Source organism: Manis javanica, chromosome 13 (assembly GCF_040802235.1).
Source record: "Manis javanica isolate MJ-LG chromosome 13, MJ_LKY, whole genome shotgun sequence".
NCBI classification, from domain to species: domain Eukaryota; kingdom Metazoa; phylum Chordata; class Mammalia; order Pholidota; family Manidae; genus Manis; species Manis javanica.
Genome location: NC_133168.1, coordinates 35,377,379 through 35,397,278, shown reverse-complemented (window position 1 = coordinate 35,397,278; position 19,900 = coordinate 35,377,379). Strand labels below are relative to the sequence as shown.

Here is a 19,900-nt window from a genome sequence, read left to right as displayed (position 1 = left end):
TCTTTGTGTAAATCAAATTTCTTCTCAGTTCCTTAACTTTAAAGAGAAGATATTGGCCAGGTCTCTATGAATCCTCAAGTTCTCTGATTCTGTACTTCATTTATTACTTATTTCATCTGGAGACTCTAAAGTTCTAGCTCAATCTCTACACTGATTTGGTGCATCAACATCAGAAGTTCAGCTATTTTCTTATTAATTCAGTGTCTGCACTAAGCACTGAGACTCTGCTGGAAAATAACCATTTCTCCAATTTTGAGTCTAACTACCCTTTTTGACAGTTGTCCTTTGGCTTACCTTTGTGAAAAGCAACCATATTATATACTTCACTGCTCAAATACCACTGTTTGGAAAAGCCCCACCTCAGACTCAACTTATTTATCCTATTAGACTAACCTTTGAATAGGTTAGTGTTCTGTTAATACTGGCAATGAAATAATTTAGAAGATAATAGTCCTAAGAATATGGAGTCAGTCGAGTAAAGAAACACAGTCTAGTTGATCTCTTGTTGTACAGTGGGAAAACACATAGGTTAGTAAATAGAAATGGCTTATACTGCCCTGAAATTTTGCAATGATGAAAACAGTTACTTAAGTTATGAAAAAGTTCTTGTTAATATTGAGAAGTCGCCAAGTAATTTAAATTGTGTTGAATTTGGTAATAACATCTACACCTTCAAATTCTAAAACCAAATGTGTAATTACCTGCAAATGTCCTGCCAGACAAAATATATTTTTGAGAACTTTGTTGGTTTATGTCCATCTGTGTTTATCTACAGATTATGTATCTGTCTTATAATAAAAAATGAAAAATTTAAGAAACATGTACAACAGGTTAAAAACCCAAATGTTTAGGGGCTCTGAGCAGCATGGTCAAATCCGTCACTTAAATTTTTAGTATGTTCTAGTGATAAAAATGAAGAATAGGTTCCTTAGAATAAGATGTAACTGAATAATCAGTGTCCTGTAATACATATTTATTGCAAATAATTTTTTGCACTAGATCCTTATTTTCCCTTTTACACTTTGTGATTTAGAGGTATCACTGCCTGCAAAATTAACTCAAAATACAGTTAAAAAAATAAGTCAGTGCACTTAAGTATGTCTGAAAAATAAACATTTTGCTCATTTGTTTCTCACTGAGAAAACCAAAAAAATTTCTCAAAATTTAGTAATGCTTTGTTAATATAAACCATCCAACTTTTAGCCATTTAATCTTTAATAAAAAAATTAATGTTCAGGAAAAATACCTATATTAAACATTATCATTAATAATTCAATTAAATAAGTCCATATTTTTAGAGTATAACAAAAATTGACCTTCACAATGATATAAGGCAATAGAAAAATTAAGTAGCAGTAGCCAAAAAATAAAAAAATTAACTAAACTTAAGGATTATTGTTGTCTACCACTGTATTCAAGTACCCAGAAAAGCAGGCAATCTTTGAACAGCATGTACAGCAAACTGTAATGCAAAAAAAATTATATATTCCTTTCTCTTTTGCCTTTTGTCTTTTTACATCATGTACTTTAGAATAGATTATACCGTATGTGCTATAACATTCAAAAAGGTAAAGAACAGCACACAAAGAGAAGTCCCTTCTCACCCCATGGCCCAGTGGCCCTCCCAAAGGCAACCATTCTTACTAGTTTATCTCTGTGTATATACTGTATGAGATACTGTGTTACATAAACAATTATATTTACTTTACACAAGTGCTTTTTACCATGTGCTCTATTCTGCCCATATTTTTATCCTGCTAAATATATTGCTGAGGTCCTTCCACATCAGTCCATAACAAGGTGCCTCCATATTTTTAATGACTACTTAATGTTCCACTGCACTGAAGTATGAAAATGGAACTAGACTTTATTAACGAATATTTGGGCAGTTACCTTCTTTTGCTATTATGAACAATGGTGTAATGAGTAACCCTGTATACACATTATCTGCAAATATGCATTTATATCTGTAGGGTAAGTTCCTCGAGATGGAATTCTCGGGTAGAGGCCATGTGCATTTATAAGTTTTAATGTTTGTGTTAATTTCTATTTCTTGCAGCAGTTATTATTTGTAATTTCTTATTATGAATTAGAGTGTATACCTTGTATAAGTTTAAAGTCATTTCTATTCCTTTCCTATTTATCTCCTCTGTCCATTATTCAACAGGGTTGTTTTTTTTCATGTATTTTTTAAAGAATCTCTTTTATATGTAACTATTAGTACCTTGTCTATGTCATGAGTTGGAAATTTCTCCCAGTCGTCACTTGTCTTTCATTTTGCTTGTGTTTTCCTTTAAAGGCAAAATGTTTTTTTAATACTGTCAGAATCATACATCTTTCATGATTCTGGGTTTGGGGTCATACTTAGGAAGGTGTTCTGATTCTAGGATTAAACAAATATATATTTCTCTCACATTTTCTAATGGCAATTTTATCATCTCTTTTTTAATGCTCAGATCTTTGATCTCTGTGGTATTTATTTTATTTTGGTATTAGGTGTGAGATGGAGTAGAGCTTTATTTTTTGAGGTAATTATTCAGGGGTCAAACACTATTTGTTGAGTATTCTATCTTCCACTGATTTGAAATGCTGCTTTTGTATATACTAAACTTGCCAATACCTTTGGATCTATTTCTGGACTTTCTATTTAGTTAATACTATAATTTTTAAACAATGTAGATCAGGACCAATTTATAGTACACTGAAGCTTAAGAAATATGTTATGCTGTGTCATAATTATAGAAAACTGTAACATACAGGTAAAATAAATATTTTTCCTGGCCCTAATCCTTAATTGTTAATTTATTTACCTTTCCCCTCACCCCTTGGCACATAGTTCCTTTCTTTGAGGAGAAAGTTTCCAAGTGGCCATCTGAGAATTTTCCTGACTTTAACCTTAAGGGATTTCTTTCCCTGTATTGAGTGAAGAAACTCCAGTTACTTACTTATGCTTTGCAGTTTCCAAGTTCTTTCTTTCCCTTTTATTTGAGAGGTCAGAGTATGAAGTCCGCATAGCAAGAAGCAAACATTGATGCCACATACTCGAAAAGTACACAGGATGATTTTCTGCAACCTGGATAGCTTTGTTTGCTGGATTTCCTTTAAACTATATACTGGACTCGAATCTCAGAGTGTCTACATTCCTCTACTACATTCCAGAGACTCTTCTTGCCTAAAATTCTGCCCACCACACGAAGCATGAACGTTTTTTCCAGTCAGCACTAACATTAACCATAATCAACAAGCTGGGCTGTATGACATGTAGCGGGTATGTGTGCAGACTTGGGAGGAGAAAGGCATGCCTTCATTTCCACGCTGCTCTCCAGGAATATATAAGGGAAGACTTTTGACTGGTACAGTGCTCTGCAAAACTGATTGGGCATTAAAATAAAATAATTACCAAATACAAAATTCTGGGTGTTTGTTATACTTAAATATTGTTGCATAAATGTTTAAAGAAGGTATGAAAAATTCTATTTGATCAATTTACAAATATAATTTGCAATTCAGCCACACAACTAATATTAAAAATTAAATCACATCCTAAATAACCAGATGAGTTGCTGGAGCCTGAAAATAAATAATAAATTAAGAAAACATGAAACAAAACATTTTCACATTTCACTGGATGGGAGATAGAAATTTGATTCTTATGTCACTGGCAGTGCGTTGCTAAAGCCTGAAAATAAATAATAAATTAAGAAAACGTGAAACAAAACATTTTTACATTTTATTGGGAGAAAGAAATTTGATTCTTATGTCACTGACAATGCCTGAAAGAAAGCCTTATTTCAAAACATTAAGAGAAGATTATATAACCTGGTAAATGAATACTGGGGAAGAGATGAAGAGAAAATAATATGACAATAACAGGACTTCTAATAACATAATATAGGATCCTTTTTATATCTTATGTGAATGTGAAGCTTATCAATTTATCTGGAAGCAATGATGTAACCAATCTCCTTACTAAGAGATAATGAACAGAGAAAACCTTAAGTTTTGAAGACTAGCATTCCTTTTTCAGTGAGACCTTAAAGTTGTTTAATTTTTTTAGACTCTCATAGTGAAGTTATTGAACTCAGATCTTATGATGCAATCTAAATATCTGTTGCCAATTCATTTCATCATATTTCATCTTTCAAAACAAATTCATTTGTAGACATTTAGCAGTAAGCAGGTATCAACTGTTCTCTGTCCCTTAACAACACATTTTGCAGGGGCAGGTAGTGGAGAGATCCTAAATAATCTTCCAGTCTATTATGTTTCAAACTCAAAAGAAGCTTTTATGTTCTATAGCTTTGCTCATGTATTAGATTTAAAAGGTGTTCCATTTCTCACATGTCAATCTGATATAAGAATCAAACCCATGATTGGTTCATTCATTCACTGAGAATATTTCAATATCATACTCTAGACAGCTTTTCCCTCAGATCACATTCTCATTGCTGGTAAATATCACATTTTGAAATACATCTAATATGCTCAATTAAGTTTTGCAGAGAACAGTTAAGGATGTCAGTCTAAGATCCCTTGTTGAAAAACGTCTCATTTTGAACTCCATGTCAAACAGAGGCCTCATTCTCCTAAGCATGTGTATTTGTGGCTGGGATATGGTGAACTAGCTCAAAACTGTCAGGGAGAAATGTTACTGGTTCACCACTCCTAGTTAACTTCCTGTTATCACACCCAGTCCGCTTAAAGATTCTATTACTGTTGTGAAGCCTAAGAAATAGTCATCCCAAAGTGTGGATTACAAATAAACTCTAAGATTCCCTTTACTCCTAGCTTATAGGAAATCAAGGTTAATTTAAATAGACCCAAGCACTTGAATTCTATACTTAGAATCTCATATTTAAAGCAATATAGATGACTGGAAAAAAATAAGTCCAATAAACATTTAGCAACTCGGTATGTGAATGGAAGTTGGCATTCTTTAAGTTTACATTTAATGTTGTAACAAAAACAAATGTTTATTTTCATATTTTGTTATAAACAAGATTCCTATAATGTATAGACCTAGAAATCGAAATATCCAGTGGCCAATACCAATAATAAATTAGTTCTGGATATGCTCATGAAAAACATCAATGACCATTTACATGTGGCAATGAGTGTGAAAAATCTTAGAGAAAAAGCTTCCAATTTCTTTATATTTTTCCTCAAGTTATGAAAAGGTTTAACATTCTGTTCACATCTGCATTTTTAGAAAGTTTCAAATGTCATACTATTATAGATTAAAATCTAACAGAGAAAACACATCACAAACACTACCACAAATCCAGCTCCCCTGAAATTAATAATGATACTTAGTTAATGAATTACTATAATCTTTTGAGTAAATGGCTTATTTCCTAAGCTTACCCATAAAATGAACATGTCTTAAAAAATACGTATCAAATACTCAAATATGTAGCACAGCAAAATGCAGAATTAACACCCATAAAAAAGTGGCACATTCCCATTTCTTAACTACCGCTAACAAAGTAAGTGTGATTTGTTGTTAGTTTTCATAGGAAAAACAACTTATAAGTAGAAGAATGAATTTATTCTGAACATTATAAAAGTTGGGAAAATGCAGCACTATTGCTTCTAATGTTATCTATAGTGTTGAAAATTCTTCCAAATATTATCAATGCCAGAGACAAATTTAATACAAGTGAAGAATCATGGATATTTATATTATATTAAAAATATTATTCAAATTAACAAAATCCTGTCACCAAGAATTTTATAGTAATAGCAAAATGTATATGACAGAGCCATAGACTTTTCCAAATAACATATAAAATTATGTTTTTATGTACCAAGTTTTCACACCATAAAACATAAATAGAGAATGGTTAATCCAGGTATCTGGGGGCATTTTCTTGACTTCCATGTATTCAGACTGACATGTGTGAAGAAACTGGGCCCTACAGAACAAAGGCTTCTAGAACAAGAAAATATCTTGTGGAGCTGGTAAGTGCAGATGCTGGCATCTTCAGCAGTCTAAAGAAGGCAGTGAACAAGAATGAAAGGGACTAAAAAAAGCAGTGCCAAATTCTATATTTCAAGGTTAGAAGAACCCTGTAATTTACTTTACTAATTCCTTCTTGCTTAACTATGAGCCACTGCCATGAACCTCTGAGTTACCTTTCTACAAAGATGCTCAGCTCACTGAAGGTATTTCTTACTAATAAGCACAAAACTTAATTTGTACAAGTAGTAGAGGTCATATTGAGATGAAAAACAAAATTTCAATCACATAAAACCCAAATGAGATCTCATTTTCCTGTTTATTTTCAGATTTCAACAATATTTCAACAGAAGCAAGTCACAAGCTCATTTAACAAGTTTTAAGAGTGAAAATGAATTTGAGTGAATATGGTATGGACGGTATATAAAATAATTAAATATAAAATGTGAAACCTGAAACTGAGAAGATGGCTTTTTTAAAGCCAAATTAGGTTGTATGTGGTTTTGGGTTTTATGTGGTTAAAATTTTGTTTTTCATCTCAGTAAAACCTCTACTACTTTTTTTTAATAATATGATAGGTAATCTTTTTTTAGGCTTAAAAAAATGATGTTTAATAAAAACAGAGTTTGTGATATTGTCTTTTAAACTTAAATTACTAAAATGGTCCTTAAAAATAACATGTAACAGCTGTGAATATTAGTTTCATATTTTAGAAAGGATATATATATTTATGCCCTACAAAATGTTTGCAAGTATCAAAGTAATAAGGAATAATATCCTAGCATCAAGTCTATTTGTATCATGCACTACAAATCAGTTATTAAATGAAAACAGGAGGTAACAAATCTTTTTTGGGTTTTCATCAAAGTAACTTCAAAATTTTCCTAAAAGAGTAATTCCTGCATATTATCTCAACTAGAAACATACAATTTACAGAATTTTTCTCCAAAAATCATTTACTGAAACAATTAGGACTCCAATAAAGAAAATGTGGTGCTAGTTATTGCATAAGAAAAGTAAGTTTTACTCGAATTCAAATGTTGAATGACTTATGTAGAACCTTTCCAAGTAATCCTGGAATTGCAAATTCTATAAAAAGAATGATCACTTGTCTCTACTATAGAAAGGAAAGTCATCAAAAGAAAAATGTAGTAAAAAACATTTTCCACATCACTCCTAGAGATGCCAGGTCTTTTCTTAAATTTTCAATGCCCTAGAGTCTCACTGAAAAGTTGAGAAAAGAGTAACATAAATAACGTATTGGGTCTCAATGAATCATTCTTAAAAAGAAAGTCTTTCTCGGCTACACACAGCTGTAGACAACAAATAAGACTCCATATAATCACATATAACTAATGAAAATTAATATCCAAAATATGTAAGGAATGCTACAAAATCAACAACAAAAGACAACCCAACAAAAATAATGGGCAAAAATCAAACAGGCATTTGAGAGAAGAGTAAACAAAAAATGGCCAACAAATATATGAAAATATGCTTACCCTCTCTTATACTCCTAGAAATATACAAATGAAAATCTAATGAGATAGCATTTTTTTTGGTATCATTAATCTACAATTACATGAAGAACATTATGATTACTCGGCTCCCCCCTTCACCAAGTCCCCCCCACAAACCCCATTACAGTCACTGTCTATCAGCATAGTAAGATGCTGTAAAATCACTACTTGTCTTCTTTGTTGCACAGCCTTCCCCATGCCCCCCAACACACTATACATGCTAATCATAATGCCCCCTTTCTTTTTCCCCACCCTTGTCCCTCCCTTCCCACCCATCCTCCCCAGTCCCTCTCCCTTTGGTAACTATTAGTCCATTCTTGGGTTCTGTGATTCTGCTGCTGTTTTGTTCCTTCAGTTTTCCTTTGTTCTTATACTACACATATGAATGAAATCATTTGGTACTTGTCTTTCTCCACCTGGCTTATTTCACTGAGCATAATACCCTATAGCTCCATCCATATTGTTGCGAATGGTAGGATCTGTTTTTTTCTTATGGCTGAGTAATATTCCATTGTGTATGTGTACCACATCTTTATCCATTCATCTACTGATGGACATTTAGGTTGCTTCCATATCTTGGCTATTGTAAATAGTGCAGTGATAAACATAGGGGTGCATCTGTCTTTTTCAAACTGGAGTGCTGCATTCTTAGGGTAAATTCTTAGAAGTGGAATTCCTGGGTCACCACAATGAGATATCACCTCACACCAGTAAGGATCACCATCATCGAAAAGACAAACAAAAACAAATGTTGGCAAGGTTGTGGAGAAAGGGGAACCCTCCTACACTGCTGTTGGGAATGCAAATTAGTTCAACCTTTGTGGAAACCAGTATGGAGGTTCCTCAAAAAACTCAAAGTAGAGATAGCATTTTATAACTATTAATTGAAAGACCTTAAAATTTATATGATACCAAGATGTTGTAGCTCTTATGTCCCAATGCTAAAACATAAAATGGCTTTAATAAATAATTTGACATTTGCCAGTAAAACAGAACATATATATAACCAGTATTCCACTCCAAAGTATATTCCTTAGAAAAACTCTTTTGCAGGTAGCCAGGAAACATCTATAAAAATGTTTAAAGTAGAATTATTTTTTAATGAAAAATATTAAAGTAAGTATCAGGCAATTTGTTTTTCTCATTTAACCTATAAGAACCTTATATAAGCGATATTATCACTTTTATTTTGTATGAAAGGGGACTGAAGCTCAGGGTTTAAGGATTACATGAGTTCAGTAAGCCAGTAAGCGGCAGAGTAGAGAGTTTGGACACCAGGTTCAAAGGTACATTGACATGAAAGCAAGCTAAATACTCATCAGCAGATGAAAAAAAAGTTCAGTGATACCACAGGAAACCATTAGCAGTGAAAAATGAATAAACACCAGCTGCACATATTAACATGGGTAAATCTCAAAAACAGGGTGTACTAAAAAGCAAGTTGCAGAATGAAACACAGAGAATAATTTATTTTAAATAGAATGTTAAAATAAGGAATAAGAAAGAGGGCGGAGCCAACATGGCAGCGTGAGTAGGACAGTGGGAATCTACTCCCAAAAACATACATATTTTTGAAAATACAACAAATACAACTAATCCTAAAAGAGAGACCAGAAGACACAGGACAACAGCCAGACTACATCCACACGTGCGAGAGCCCAGCACCTGGTAAAGGGGTGCTGCAAAAGCAGAGAAGCAGCCTAAGGCTGGCTACCCCCTCAGAAAGGGAGCTTCCTCCATATCGGCCAGCAAGACACAAAGACCCAGTCTACACGCAATTACCCAACACAAGCCAGTAGGGGTCGCAGTTGTCCCAGTAAAGAAAGGCCAGTACCAAGTGAAAAGTTTGGCCCTCCTAGCTGACAGTCAATAGCACCTATCGACATGAAAAGGTAAAAAAATATGATCCAGACAAGAATAACCCAGACAGCTTCGGCATCTGCTATATCTTCCCCCTGAGAAGGAACCTGGGGAGATAGATTTAACCAGTCTTCCTGAAAAAGAATTCAAAACAAAAGTCATAACCATGCTGATGGACTTGCAGAGAAATATGCAAGAACTAAGGAGGGAGAAAACAGAAATAAAACAAGCTCTGGAAGGACTTCAAAACAGAATGGACAAGATGCAAGAGACCATTAATGGACTAGAAAACAGAGAACAGGAACACAGAGAAGCTGATGCAGAGAAAGATAAAAGGATCTCCAGGAATGAAAGAATTCTAAGAGAGCTGAGTGACCAATCAAAATGGAACAACATCCGCATTATAGGGGTACAAGAAGAAGAGAGAGAAAAAGGGATAGAAAGTGTCCTTGAAGAAATAATTGCTGAAAACTTCCCGAAACTAGGGGAAGAAATGGCCTCTCAGAACACAGAGGTACACAGAACTCCCATGACAAGGAATTCAAGGAGGGAAACACCAAGAAACATAATAATTAAAATGGCAAAGATCAAAGACAAGGACAAAGTATTAAAGGCAGCCAGAGAGAAAAAAAAAGGTTACCTACAAAGGAAAACCAATCAGGCTATCATCAGACTTCTCAACAGAAACCCTACAGGCCAGAAGAGAATGGCATGATATACTTAATGCAATTAAACAGATGGGCCTCGAACCAAGACTACTGTATCCAGTACGATTATCATTTAAATATGAAGGAGGGATTAAACAATTTCCAGAAAAGCAAAAGTTGAGGGAATTTGCCTCCCACAAACCACCTCTACAGGGCATCCTACAGGGACTGTTCTAGATGGGAGCACTCTTAAAAAGAGCACAGAACAAAACACCCAACATATGAAGAAGGGAGGAGGAGGAATAAGAAGGAAGAGAAGTAAAGAATCATCAGACCGTATTTATACTAGCTCAACAAGTGACGTAAGTTAGACAGTAAGATAGTAAAGAAGCTAACCCTGAACCTTTGGTAACCACAAACTTAAAGCCTGCAATGGCAATAAGTACATACCTTTCAATAATCACCCTAAATGTAAATGGACTGAATGCACCAATCAAAAGACACAGAGTAATAGAATGGATAAAAAAGCAAGACCCATCCATATGCTGCTTACAAGAGACTCACCTCAAACCCAAAGACATGCACAGACTTAAAGTCAAGGGAGAGAAAAAGATGTTTCATGCAAACAACAGAGAGAAGAAAGCAGGTGTTGCAATTCTATTATCAGACAAAACAGACTTCAAAATAAAGAAAGTAACAAAAGATAAAGAAGGACATTACATAATGATAAAGGCCTCAGTCCAACAAGAGGATATAACCATTACATATATATATGCACCCAACACAGGAGCACCAGCATATGTGAAACAAATACTAACAGAACTAAAGGAGGAAATAGAATGCAATGCATTCATTCTAGGAGACTTCAACACACCACTCACTCCAAAGGACAGATCCACCAGACAGAAAATAAGTAAGGACACAGAGGCACTGAACAACACACTAGAACAGATGGACCTAATAGACATCTACAGAACTCTACATCCAAAAGCAACAGGATACACATTCTTCTCAAGTGCATATGGAACATTCTCCAGAATAGACCACATACTAGACCACAAAAAGAACCTCAGTAAATTCCAAAAGATTGAAATCCTACCAACCAACTATTCAGACCACAAAGGCATAAAACTAGAAATAAACTGTACAAAGAAACCAAAAAGGCTCACAAATACATGGAGACTTAACAACACGCTCCTAAATAATCAATGGATCAATGACCAAATCAAAATGGAGATCCAGCAATATATGGAAACAAACGACAACAACACAAAGCCCCAACTACTGTGGGACACAGCAAAAGCAGTCTTAAGAGGAAACTATATAGCAATCCAGGCATATATAAAAAAGAACAATCCCAAATGAATGGTCTAATGTCACAATTATCAAAATTGGAAAAAGAACAACTGAGGCCTAAGGTCAGCAGAAGGAGGGACATAATAAAGATCAGAGAAGAAATAAATAAAATTGAGAAGAATAAAAGAATAGCAAAAATCAATTAAACCAAGAGCTCGTTCTTAGAAAAAATAAACAAAGTACATGAGCCTCTAGCCAGACTTATTAAGAGGAAAAGAGAGTCAACACAAATAAACAGAATCAGAAACGAGAAAGGAAAAATCATGACGGACCCCACAGAATACAAAGAATGATTAGAGAGTACTATGAAAACCTATATGCTAACAAGCTGTGAAACCTAGGAGAAATGGACAACTTCCTAGAAAAATACAACCTTCCAAGACTGACCCAGAAAGAAACAGAAAATCTAAACCGACCAATTACCAGCAATGAAATTGAAGTGGTAATCAAAAAAATACCAAAGAACAAAACCCCCGGGCCAGATGGATTCACCTCGGAATTTTATCAGACATACAGGGAAGACATAATACCCATTCTCCTTAAAGTTTTCCAAAAAATAGAAGAGGAGGGGATACTCCCAAACTCATTCTATAAAGCCAACATCACCCTAATACCAAAAACAGGCAAAGACCATACCTAAAAAGAAAACTACAGACCAATATCCCTGATGAACGTAGATGCAAAAATACTCAACAAAATATTACCAAACCAAATTCAAAAATACATCAAAAGCATCGTACACCATGACCAAATGGGATTCATCCCAGGGATGCAAGGATGGTACAACATTCGAAAGTCCATCAACATCATCCACCACATCAACAAAAAGAAAGACAAAAACCACATGATCATCTCCATAGATGCTGAAAAAGCATTTGACAAAGTTCAACATCCATTCATGATAAAAACTCTCAGCAAAATGGGAATAGAGGGCAAGTACCTCAACATAATAAAGGCCATTTATGATACACGCACAGCCAACATTATACTGAACAGTGAGAAGCTGAAAGCTTTTCCTCTGAGATCGGGAACTAGACAGGGATGCCCCCTCTCCCCACTGTTATTTAACATAGTACTGGAGGTCCTAGCCACAGCAATCAGACAAAACCAAAAAACACAAGGAATCCAGATTGGTAAAGAAGAAGTTAAACTGTCACTATTTGCAGATGACATGATACTGTACATAAAAAACCCTAAAGACTCCACCCCAAAACTACTAGAACTGATATCGGAATACAGCAAAGTTGCAGGATACAAAATTAACACACAGAAATCTGTGGCTTTCCTATACACTAACAATGAACCAACAGAAAGAGAAATCAGGAAAACAACTCCATTCACAATTGCATCAAAAAGAGTAAAATACCTAGGAATAAACCTAACCAAAGAAGTGAAAGACTTATACTCTGAAAACTACAAGTCACTCTTAAGAGAAATTAAAGGGGACACTAACAAATAGAAATTCATCCCATGCTCGTGGCTAGGAAGAATTAATATCGTCAAAATGGCCATCTTGCCCAAAGCAATATACAGATTTGATGCAATCCCTATGAAACTACCAGCAACATTCTTCAGTGAACTGGAACAAATAATTCAAAAATTCATATGGAAACACCAAAGACCCCGAATAGCCAAAGCAGTCCTGAGAAAGAATAAAGTAGGGGGAATCTCACTCCCCAACTTCAAGCTCTACTATAAAGCCACAGTAATCAAGACAATTTGGTACTGGCACAAGAACAGAGCCACAGACCAATGGAACAGACTAGAGAATCCAGACATTAACCCAGACATATATGGTCAATTTATATTTGATAAAGGAGTCATGGACATGCAATGACGAAATGACAGTCTCTTCAACAGATGGTGCTGGCAAAACTGGACAGCTACATGTAGGAGAATGAAACTGGACCATTTTCTAACCCCATATACAAAAGTAAACTCAAAATGGATTAAAGACCTGAATGTAAATCATGAAACCATTAAACTCTTGGAAAAAAACATAGGTGAAAACCTCTTAGACATAAACATGAGTGACCTCATCTTGAACATATCCCCCCGGGCAAGGAAAACAACAGCAAAAATGAACAGTGGGACTATATTAAGCTGAAAAGCTTCTGTACAGCGAAAGACACCATCAATAGAACAAAAAGGAACCCTACAGTATGGGAGAATATATTTGAAAATGACAGATCCGATAAAGGCTTGACGTCCAGAATATATAAAGAGCTCACACGCCTCAACAAACAAAAAACAAATAACCCAATTAAAAAATGGGCAGAGGAACTGAACAGACAGTTCTCTAAAAAAGAAATACAGATGGCCAAGGGACACATGAAAAGATGCTTCACATCGCTAGTTATCAGAGAAATGCAAATTAAAACTACAATGAGGTATCACCTCACACCAGTAAGGATAGCTGCCATCCAAAAGACAAACAACAACAAATGTTGGCGAGGCTGTGGAGAAAGGGGAACCCTCCTACACTGCTGGTGGGAATGTAAATTAGTTCAACCATTGTGGAAAGCAGTATGGAGGTATATCAAAATGCTCAAAATAGACTTACCATTTGACCCAGGAATTCCACTCCTAGGAATTTACCCCTAAGAACGAGCAATCAAGTTTGAGAAAGACAGATGCACCCCTATGTTTATCGCAGCACTATTTACAATAGCCAACAATTGGAAGCAACCTAAATGTCCATTGATAGATGAATGGATAAAGATGTAGTACATATACACAATGTAATACTACTCAGCCATAAGAGGAGGGCAAATCCTACCATTTGCAGCAACATGGATAGAGCTGGAGGGTATTATGCTCAGTGAAATAAGCCAAGCGGAGAAAGAGAAATACCAAATGATTTCACTCATCTGTGTAGTATAAGCACAAAGGGAAAACTGAAGGAACAAAACAGCAGCAGAATCACAGAACCCAAGAATGGACTAACAGGTACCAAAGGGATAGGGACTGGGGAGGATGTGTGGGTAGGGAGGGATAAGGCAGGGGGATGAAAAAGAGGGGTATTAAGGTTAGCATACATGGGGGGGAGTGAGAAAGGGGAGGGCTGTATAACACTGAGAAGACAAGTAGTGATTCTACAACATTTTGCTGTGCTGATGGGCAGTGACTGTAAAGGGGTGTATAGGGGGGACCTGGTATAGGGAAGAGCCTAGTAAACATAATATTCGTCATGTAAGTATAGATTAATGATAACAAAAAAAAAAGAAAAAAGAAAGGGCGATTACTCCCTGATAAGATAAAACTAACTGTAAATCAATGATTAATACATGCTTTAAATATCCTTAGTTTTGATCACTTAAAGTGTGTCAGATGATCGGCTGTGGAGGTACATTTTTCTGATAATACTCCTTTCTCTTAAAAAAAGAGAAAGGGGCAGTTCCTGTGTGGTGACCTCCAATGAGTTCTACACAATGGTATAAAGGGCATATCAAACTGTAGGCAAGGGGTCTGTTTGTGTTTATACAGAGGATCATAGCCTAATTTGGCTACCCAGACAATGAACTAAGGTACGAAATGAAGAAGAACTTCCAACATCAGCACTCTCTGGAAGACTCATACCAGAAGATGATCATCAAAAAACCTCAACAAAGATGCAGGCGCTGCTACAGCTGTAGCTGTATTCATCCCACCGGTTCCTGGACTTGCCATGGGAATGAAGAAGGAGATATCTAAGCTGGCCTGTGCATACAGTAAAACAACAAATTTGACTGGATCTATACTGTTGAAACTCAACCAAGTGTTAGGAGAAGTGCAAGTTGTAGCGCTCCAAAATCTTACAACTATACAGACTATCTACTGTTAAAAGAACATATGGGATGTGAACAGTCCCCAGGAATGGGTTGTTTTAATTTGTCTGATTTCTCTCAGACTGTTCAAGTTCAGTTGGACAATATCCACCATATCATAGGTAAGTTTTCACAAATGCCTAAGGTGCCTAACTGGTTTTCTTGTTTTCACTGGAGATGACTGGTAATTGTAGGTCTGCTTTGGTTATGTAACTGTACTCCTATTATGTTGATGTGTGTGTGCAATTTAATTAGTAAGTTAAAACCTATACATGCTGAAGTTACTCTACAAGAAGATATGTCAAAGAAATAATCAATCTTCCCATGTTTTCTTCCATCTGCTACTCCTATAGCTTTTCTTCTTCCTTCCTATTTACAACCCTTAAATAGAATTCGTGCCTCATATCGAATTTACCGAGTATCATAATTCCTCCAAGTGGTAAAGATACCTCAAGACAAATGCTGGGCATAGAAGCCACAGGGCATAAATCTGCAAAGAAGTAAAAAGCTAACCTTTTCAAACAATATGGCTTCTCTCTCACTTACTAACTTTGCATTTCCCTGTATGGCCCCGGAAGATGACTGGTTAGCCAGAGACGGGTAAGATTCCTCAAGGGAGGAACAACCTAAGACAGGCACAGTCACAGAGGGGCCATCAGGTGAGAAATTGGGGATCAACAGAGGTGAGGCTTAGAACCTCACCCCCCCTGTTCTGAGAGAAATCTTCTGCATCCGTGGATGTTTTATTGCCCGTGTCTAGCTTGGATTAACACATAGTCTACAGGCACACACCTGATCATCTACATTTGCTTTCTTACAACACTAAACTATGTTTTCTACCTTAACTTGAATCTACCTGCCACTTCAGCATTTTATTAAAAATAAAAATAATAATAATAAAGGGAGAAATGTGCGATCCACATATAAATCAAGTATAAAAATCAAACGAATATTCACATTTGACCTGATTGTTTATAGTTCATAATGCGTGATCAAAACCGAAAGTTTCTGTGATGACTGCCCTTGTACTGTTCACCATGTAAGAACTTATTCACTATGTAAGAATTTGTTCACCATGTAAGAACTTGTTCGTTATGCTGCAGAAGATTGGAGACTGACGAGAATTAGGCTTGAGATGGATTAATGATTGTGCATTGAGCATTGACTCCTGTATACAGAATTTTATTGTTGTTAACAACCATTTGATCAGTAAATATGAGAGATGCCCTCTCAAAAAAAAAATAGTGTTTTTGTAGGTCTCTTTAGCTGGGTAGCAGATACGTATGTATTCACTGTGTTAATATTCCTTGCTCTTTGTACAAAAGAATTATATATATATACACACACACACACACACACACACATATATATCAAACTCTTCCCATTTGTGAATATTGAAAAAAGGGGCTTTGCTCTTGAAAACTGTGTAATGATGTAAGACAGAAAAGGGAGATAGGCATAATGCTGACAGAAGAGCAAAATAGTGACTTCTACACTGGAAATTATATTATCCCCATGAATAGCTATATTAGCATTTCAGTGACAGTTCATAAGGGATGGAACTTGAGCATAAGTTGATTGATTTAAGTAACAATCATAGCAAATTAAGAGGAACAAACTAAAAATATCTGATTGCATGGTTTTCTGGAAAATGTCAATGTAGCCTTTGAACCTAGTGTCCAAACTCTCCACTCTGCCATCTACTGGCTTATAGAAGCTGTATAATTCCTGAAACCTTGAGCTTCAGTTTCCTTATGTACAAAATAAGAGTGCTAATATATATCATATAAGGTTCTTGTAGATCAAATGAGAAAAACAAAGTGCCTGACACACAGATGATGGTCCACAAATGCAAGATCAATCTGAAGACAAAGGTGAATTAGATCGAGTTAGAGTGACAGTCAGAATGCTATTTAAAAAATGACCAACAGAAGACTTAAGTACTTTTACTAATGTCTCAAAGACATAATTTTAATAGAAATGGCTTTTACTTTGGAGAAAATGATTTAATATTTCTAATGTCTTATAAGCAAAACAAAGTTAAAGTCCTGTTTCCCTCTTACCTTCCATGATAAGAATATCTAAATAACCATACAGCTCATGAATTTGGACCACATGTGCACTTTTCAACTGAAAAACCAGATCCTAGAGTAAAGCGTTATAAAGTTAAATTTAAAAAGATAGGGAAGTGCTCTTTAGTCATATGAAAGATTTTTAAAATTCTCATGAATTTATTAACTCTACTGATCAGCACATTTGAATAGCAATTCAATAGTTTAATTGTAGCATACAACATGCATTAAAATGTACAAGAATTTTGTTCTATCAATGCTACCAATAAAATACAGTCTAAGAATAGATGCTTTCAAATACAACTATTTCTCAATATTATTATGGAATCAGCTTTTAAATGGTATTATTCAAAACATAATAATTTTATTACCCCAAATCTACACAAGTTTAATCATCATTTGTACCAATTAACACAAAATTTTAAGGCTTTAAGTTAATTACTCACAAACTGTTACTGGTTGAATGAGAGCTTCCCCCTGCACTCCCCACTCCCCAACCCTTACCAAAAAAACCTACATTTGGTAAGGTCAGTTGTTTCCCACAGGCTACAAACTCTTAACGTTTTCCCCATAATTTCTCACACTACAATTTTTGCTAAAAAATTATTTTCTCATTATTATCTATATTTTTTAACAGCTACTCTATATACTATTAGGATACATCTCTTATTCTGTAATTGCAATTTTTTATCTGTCATGTCTGACCAATATACTTTCTATTAAACTTATCTTTAAAAGCTTTTCTTGGCTACAATTACACAAATCTTACTGGATGCAAAATTAAAAAAGCAATTATAAAGTAACACATACCAACACAAGAAATTAAAGTCTATGGGGAAATCACACCAAAAGCAGGATTGGAGACAAAATGGGAAGTACACAAATATGTATTTTACTCTCTTGCCATCCTCATTGTAATCAAAGGCAATTCCCTGTTTTTAACTTGTGCTAAATACACAATTTATACAAATATGAAGATCCAAAAATGAAATTCTAAATGTACTCCATTACTATATGTAAATAAGTAAATCTCTGCAAAATCAAGTATAGATTCTAATGCCATTCTATTAGTTCTACTCAGAAATTATGTCTACATACTAAACACATATAATGAAACTGCCAGAAACTCAAAATTTTAAGTAGCATTATGTCAATGAAACTTTAATACTGAAACACAACTTTCTGTATGTACAATAATGATCTTACCTAAATTTGTAAGAAAAGATTCTTTGATAAGCATGCTAGTCATAGTTCAAAATAGGATTATACTATTTTAAAATGTATTTCAAGGCTTCTGATGTCTGTAGTACAATCACATATACTTGATTTTCCATTTGAAGGGCAACAGTGAAATAAAGATAGGAACTAGATTAATTAGAATTAATCATTAGCTCAAAGTTGAGCTATTATTAAATCTAAGGAAATACTAGCATTTGAAGAAGTATGTCAAAGGTTGCCTAGGATACCTTTTATAAAATGCACATGTACAAAACATAAAAATTTGTATGGAGAACCAGGTGTCTTCTAGAGTTCTGAAATCTCTTAGATAATCTCCAGGTGCAAAACTAAGATATTTTGAGGTTGCCTAGGATACATTAATGAGACAATTCAAATTGCAAATTTATAAAAAGCTCTCAATCTATTTTTTTAAACTATCAAACACTCTTAAATTGAGAATTCACATTAAGGTTTCTTAAATGGGATTTTTGTTTTTCAGAATAGCCTCTTAGCTTTTACTATGGTTTATACATTGTTTAAATTAAAATATTAGTAATAATTCAAATGTCTCCCAAAACATTTAGAATTTTTTGATAATACGACTTTTTCTTTCAACCATTATAAAAGGCCGTGTGTTATAAATTAAATATATTAAAAACTTTTTCAAGATAAAAACAAACAGCACTATTTGTTTTTCAATTAGTTTATTTTTCAATTAGCAAAGTCTGAATTAATCACTCTTAAAAACTGAAACTCTTAGAGCATGACTCAATGGCTCTTTCATTTTGAGAAGATGATCTGGAAAAACAAGCATAGTGGAATTACACTTTCATCCAAATTTTGACAAAGAACAGCCAATAGTAGTTCCAAATTAAATAGTGCTATCCTCAGAATTATGCTGGGTACCTTGTAAATCCTGAAGAAAAGTATCCATTCAAAACAGTAACTTTACCATCACCTACTCTGTGACCTTGGCCAGGGTAATAATTAACCTCTCTGGCCTTAATTTCTGAGGTCTAGAGATGGGGATAATAATGGTACCCACCTCATGGGACTGCTACAAGGAGTAAATGAGATAATATATGTAAAGTTCTTAGAATCGTACCTAGGAAAAGATAGGAGCATAAAATATGTTAGTTTTGCGGGTGGAGATTATCTAAGAGATTTCAGAACTCTAGAAGACACCTGGTTCTCCATACAAATTTGTATGTTTTGTACATGTGCATTTTATAAAAGGTATCTTTGGTTCTGTAAATGAGAATACCTGTGAAAACATGACCAGAAACGGGTATGTTGATCCATAGCTAGAGTATCATCTGAAACACAGCTAAAATAATATTATTCAATTGAATAAAAGAATAATGAGGCTAGAGTCAATAAATATACAGTAAAACTTATGGAAAAATACTTTTGTTAATATAAGTTATATTGTTCCTTAAGTAATGGAATGAATGGCATATTA

At 34.6% G+C, this 19,900-nt stretch overlaps 1 protein-coding gene across 3 annotated transcripts in view; it reads right to left on the bottom strand.

Annotated features, from left to right (window-relative positions):
• NT5DC1 (5'-nucleotidase domain containing 1) overlaps positions 1–19,900 on the bottom strand; it is a 170,724-nt gene that overhangs the window by 111,755 nt on the left and 39,069 nt on the right. The gene's annotated exons all lie outside the window — the stretch shown is intronic.